Source organism: Nanorana parkeri, unplaced genomic scaffold (assembly GCF_000935625.1).
Source record: "Nanorana parkeri isolate BGI_ZX_2015 unplaced genomic scaffold, ASM93562v1 scaffold1076, whole genome shotgun sequence".
Classification (NCBI taxonomy): Eukaryota; Metazoa; Chordata; class Amphibia; order Anura; family Dicroglossidae; genus Nanorana; species Nanorana parkeri.
The window spans coordinates 346,088-352,328 of record NW_017307344.1 but is presented as its reverse complement, the minus strand read 5'-3'; the positions used below and the strand labels follow the sequence as shown (position 1 = coordinate 352,328).

General features: G+C 42.0%; 1 protein-coding gene across 2 annotated transcripts in view; it reads right to left on the bottom strand.

Moving 5' to 3' along the window:
• Positions 1 to 6,241, bottom strand: part of TMBIM6 (transmembrane BAX inhibitor motif containing 6) — a 23,235-nt gene that overhangs the window by 15,952 nt on the left and 1,042 nt on the right. The window lies entirely within an intron of this gene.

Sequence of the window (6,241 nt, the reverse complement as noted above, 5' to 3'; positions counted from 1 at the left end):
ACCATTATCTTTAACACATCACAACACAAGGTACTGCGTTACCATGCGTTATAGTGCATTGAAATACTATTGAAAGTAAATGGCGTCTCACAGCACCAAGGCGTGTATGATGCATTGGGGATAGGTGAGAATGGGCCCTGAACATTTACAACAGAGGCAGTGAAATCACAACTCTTCTTCCCTTGCTTCCTGAGCCAGCAGGGACTGGCAGTTGGGAGACAGACGCTCAGCTTTGATCTTTGAGAATTACTCCACAGTGGCTGCAGCTACAGAGGTCATTTACTGCTTAAGAATATGTAAAAAGGTGAATGTACGGAGCTTGGCACAGAAATCTCAATAAGGAAAACCTATACCAATAGAAATAGGTAGGTTGACTTGTATTTATCTGAAAGAACACAAAGCATTCTTTGAATAAGGGAGAGATGATGTCACATACATGCCCCCTCCTCTCCAATCACAGAAAGACTTGTATTCTTGGAGTGACAACATACTCCATCCAGCGATATTGTGGGGATTGCAGAGCAGCCAAAAATCTCATGAGACACTCTTGCAATGGACTGTCTTCTTGCGAGATTTGGCCTGCTCTGCATTCCCCACAACCTCATTGGAAGGATGGCCCAGTGATGAGGAAGGTGAGGGTAAGGCGTCAGTAAGAGCCAGAAAAACCACCCCAAAAAAAATCTATAATCAAAATCTTAAGGTTTCAGGATTACATTCATTTCACATACTCTCACCTCAATTGAGAACATATAAGGGCCAGTTCACACCAAATGCAGTTGTGATCCAGTCAGTTTATTTGACCACTGCAGTCAAAATACATCACAATGCTTTCCTATGGGCTTTCTTGTGCTTTATTCACACCATTGCACTGCAATGGTGTGAATAAAGCACAAGAAACCTTGCAATGGTGTGAATAAAGCACAAGAAAGCCCATAGGAAAGCATTGTGCTTTATTCACACTGCAATGGTGTAAAGGAAGCCCATAGGAAAGCATTGTGATGTATTTTGACTGCAGCGGTCAAATAAACGGACTGCATCACAACTGCATATGGTGTGAACTGGCCCTTAGAATGACGTCAGTCGATTACAAGGTCTGTTATAATTTCACTGCTTACAGTCATCTCATTTTAAAGTATGTGAGAGAAGGCAATGGATTTTGACCAACACAGAAAAAGGCAGTCTTTATGAACATCCTGTTGGCATATTTCCCTGCACACAGATGATTACATGCTAGTAAGCTCAGTGAACATGTTTATGTTATCGCACGGTACTGGCCCTTTAACCACTAAACACCACTATTGAAATGAGCTGCTTCATTGTGCACTTGATCAAACAGCCTTGTGACTACCCTAGGTCACTGCAACCAACAACAATATAAATCTCACAGCACTAAAAAGGTCAGATGTATAAGCTAATAATATAAGAACATGAAGACGCAATTGGTATGAATGTTTAAAAAAATGCAGAGAAATAGGGAATTCCAAATGATCATGTGATTATGCTGAAACACCCTCATGACCACTGATTAAATATGTTAACTATCTCTGCTATCTACTACACATACACAACAACAAGAAATCAGCACACAACCAACTCTACACAGAGATCTCCGCTATCTACTACACAACGACAAATCAGCACACAACCAACTCTACTACACAGAGATCTCCGCTATCTACTACACAACGACAAGAAATCAGCACACAATCAACTCTACTACACAGAGATCTCCGCTATCTACTACACAACGACAAGAAATCAGCACACAACTACACAGAGATCTCCGCTATCTACTACACGACAAGAAATCAGCACACAACCAAATCTACTACACAACGACAAGAAATCAGCACACAACCAACTCTACTACACAGAGATCTCCGCTATCTACTACACAACAACAAGAAGAAATCAGCACACAACCAACTCTACTACACAGAGATCTCCGCTATCTACTACACAACGACAAGAAAACAACAAACAACCAACCCTACTACAAAGAGAATCTCCGCTATCTATTACACAGAGATCTCCGCTATCTACTACACAACGACAAGAAAATCAGCACACAACCAACTCTACTACACAGAGATCTCCGCTATCTACTACACAACACAGAGATCTCCGCTATCTACTACACAACGACAAGAAATCAGCACACAACCAACTCTACTACATAGAGACGCGACAGCAGATTTACAGTTACAAAACTTTAACTTACCAGTTTGTCAAAGTACAAACAAAAAAAATGATTGACTTGAGCCAAAGACCTTTACACTGCACACATGAGGAACACAGGCCTGTCTACAACCTGGCAATGTATAACAGAGTTAGAAAAATCCCACAAAACAGGCAAGCCAATGCACCAAAAACTTTTGAGCATTTTCCCTTGCAGTCAATGCTGGCATATGTTCCCCATTACCTACATTGAACTCAGTGGCTGGGTTAAAATTAAACGCAAAAATGTAATATATTGCAGCATACCAATCCTAAGATGTGGTGGCTGCATTTGTTTTCTGTTTTAGCATTTTCCCTTTTTCACCTGCTGATCCGGCCAGTAAGTCAGTTGATTTTCAACTCCCTTTAACAGAGGAAGCAGCAAAAGTGACAGATAAAAAGGTAGGGCTGCAGCTAACGATTATTTTCATAACCAATTAATTGCCTGATTATTTTTTTCAATTGATTGGTTGCATTAATAATAATACAAAATCCCCCCCCACCTAATTGATAATGAGAATAGTGGGCAACTATTCTCATAATCGATTCAACCGATTAGTTGTTGCAGCCCTAGGCAAAGGGTTGAGAAAACCATTCAACACTGGCAGGGGTGATTACAATGGTTAACAGTTATTCATTTATTTAAAACCTTTATCCCAAAAGGGAAATAAAAAAAAAAAAATGTTGCTGTAACTGCGCAAAAACAATTAGCTGGAGTTCGGCTTTAATTTCCAAGTCAAATATATCTAAATCTGCTAATAAATCTAACACTTCCCTCCACAGGGTGACAATGCTGCTGTCCAAGTGGGATCCGGTGGACCTCATTCACACAGGAGTGGCGAGGGTGGAATAGGCGGTTGAGCTGCCTTTTTTACTGCTCCCCGGCGATACATTGACAGGTTAGCACTGCAGGCGGTCAGTGCTGTACACATTGCCAGCGCAGCAAAAATCAGACAGCACGTCACTTTCAGCAGGCGTTGATGTGAATGGGACAACCGTTGATGTGAATGGGGCCACTCCGCAAACCATGCACTAAACGTGGTAATTCCATGTAAAGTCCACCTTGGAATAATAAAAACCCAAAAGCAGTATTGCCTGCTGAATGCCTAGACGAGCAGTGGAGAATGCCACCTGTGTGAACGAGGCCTTGCTCCACCATAGAGCTTAGCCACCATAAAGGTGGCCATACACTGTACAACCATCGCAAGACCTTAGTCTTGCGATGGTTGTAAAGGGATTAAAAAAACGTACGATCTGCCTATCTTGGCCAGGCAGATCGCACTCTCGATCATCGCAAGCCCGCCCCCCTGAGGGGTGGGCTTCCGATGACCGCAATGCTGAACGGGCAGTGTGCGCGTGCGCACACCGGCCCGTTCAGCATTTATCTTCCGAGCACCGTTCTAACCAGCCAAGAATCGTACGATTCCCGGCAGGTTTTCGAACATGCTGGTTCGACAGAAGACGTGCGACCGTACAGTAGAAACGGTCGCACGTCTCCGTTCACACTGCTCGATTATCGTACGAAAAACCGATCGCATACGATTATCGTACGATAATCGTGCAGTGTATGGGCACCTTAAGACAGGAAGTGTGTCACTGGTCAGATCACCAGCTGAAAATAAATAATAAAGGCTTAAATTAAGAAAACTAAAGCTTGGTATACACGGTTAGAACTTCAAACTAATTAAAATCGATTTTGAAATGTTCGTAACGCTTTCTTATCACGGATGGTGTCCATTTAAAAAAATGTCTAAACAGTAAATTTGGTTTTATAGCTCGGAAACTAGAATGTTAGATAAAACCAAAAATCAAATGACATTTGGAGGACAAATCGGCAAGCCTCTGATGGCATTATCGAATGTTCCGATGGCATTTTTCATAAGATTGTTCATTTGAAAATCTACCCGTGTATACCAGGAAGTGTGTTACTGGCCACATCACCAGATGAAAAGAATAAAAAGGCTTAAACTAACAAAACTAAGAATTGGTAAGCTGAAATATATTACATTTTTGTTTTTTTGGGTTCAGATACACTTTACTTTGTCACACAATCATACCCAGAGCTAAGAAAAATGAGAAGGCCCTAGAGACATTCTTCAGCCTACAAGAAGTTTTAGTAATAAACATGTGAGCCAATGTGTGCTTCAATTATATACAAGAAAATATTTAATAGATGATTAATAAAAACCACATTGCCAGTCCACATTCATATACTTAAAGTAACAACACACACAGGCTGGTCTTAGCAGAAACTCACACTGAGCCTACTTTATACTGTTTTGAAAGGTCACAAAATTCAGCTGTTTCACTTTCATTTCATAGAATTTCAATATATACGCAGTATTGTAAGTCAAAGTAAATGAAACCAACATGAAAATTGAACAAGATGCACATGAATGGACATCTATGTGGCCACCTGCACATCAACCCATACTAGGGATGCAACAATACCGGTTTTTCAGTATCGAGAACAATTACCGATATTTTTTTCCCGGTACTTGCCGATAACGGAAGTCTCGTTAAGGAAGCCGGGCAGCGTGTAATAACTTGCCGCCCGGCTTCACAATTAGCAGGGAAGCTGTCTCCATGTTCTTTTGTCACCAGGTGATGGGGGAGCATGGAGCTGGCTTCGCAGCCAATCAGACAGCTGGACAGCATGTAAATGACTTGCCGCCCCTGCCTCCTGATACCGGAAGCTCAGGTATCGGGCGCATTTGGGAGAGTACGAGTACTCGCCCAAATACTCGGTATCGGCAGCAGTGCATCCCTAACCCATACGCACTGGAACACATTAACTGTTGTGTTGATTATTGTCGTGCCTTGTTTCTGTGTAACAATGGTGTCATTGTTTGCGGCTGTCCGTTTTTTTTACTACGGGCGGACGGCAAGAGGTTAAAAATAAAAATTTTTATGTAAAACACATCATCCTCAATGTTTCCTTTATATAACCTGAGCCAACAGAAAGCCCACAATTGCAGAGTCACACCACAGTCACAGTGTTACATAATGTCAGTGACTAGTATACAGTTAAAGGTGACCTGCAGAAAACCACTAATAAATGTTGATTATACCACTTAGCCTCTAAGGTTGGCCATACACTGATATAATTTTTTCCTTTAACCCGGGCGCTGAACAGAAAAAATAGACGCGATCGCTCCATCAACACTAAGCGCATCGATCTAGGAATCCTGTTTACATACAGCGGCTGCCGAAACCTGTCAGAACACCCGACTGATCGATCAAAGACTTTCCAACTGGCTCCTTCGATCATTTGTTCGAGGGATGCCGGGCGAAAGGGTGCCAACAGCGGCACACTGCGAATTTCGTCCGGTTCCTCAAAAACCAGCTGAAATTCGCAGTGTATGGGCACCTTAATGGTTTTCAGGCACCAACCTGTTTATTCTGGCCATACTAGCATATGTTTACAGTTGAGACAAATCTCATCAGACAACCCTGTCATTATCCCTGAGAGACCATTATAGTCTGCTTTACTGTTACAAAACAGGTCGATCTACTGGCAAGACGTGCTTTCAGCAGTGTCATGATGTTGCAAGAGCTGTCATCATGTTGCAACTCTGTCCAGGTAGAAGTTTCACAATGTTACATCGCTGTTACTTGTGTTCAGTGCAGACAGATGGGTCAGTTGGGTATTCCAACTGACAAAGATCGACCAGGGCATGCTGGTAATTGTGGTCAGCTGACAGGCAAACCATTCCTTCTTGCGCCTGGATTCTATATGACTTTGACCACGGAACATATCAAACATATGTAATGTCTACATACTCAGAAAACTGAAAGTACTCAGTGGGAATGAGCTGGAGCTTTCACTCCACATACTTATATATTCCACTAGTGGGGGGAGAATTTAATAATCTATGGCAAAATGTACTAGCCACAAAAAGAAACAACAGAAACCCCAAATTGGGTTTTGTTACCAATTGCATAAAAAGTTACAGGATAATTAGGGTAGAAATAATTCCTACACTGGGTGACAGCTTGTTAAAAGCACTGCGCATCCGAAACA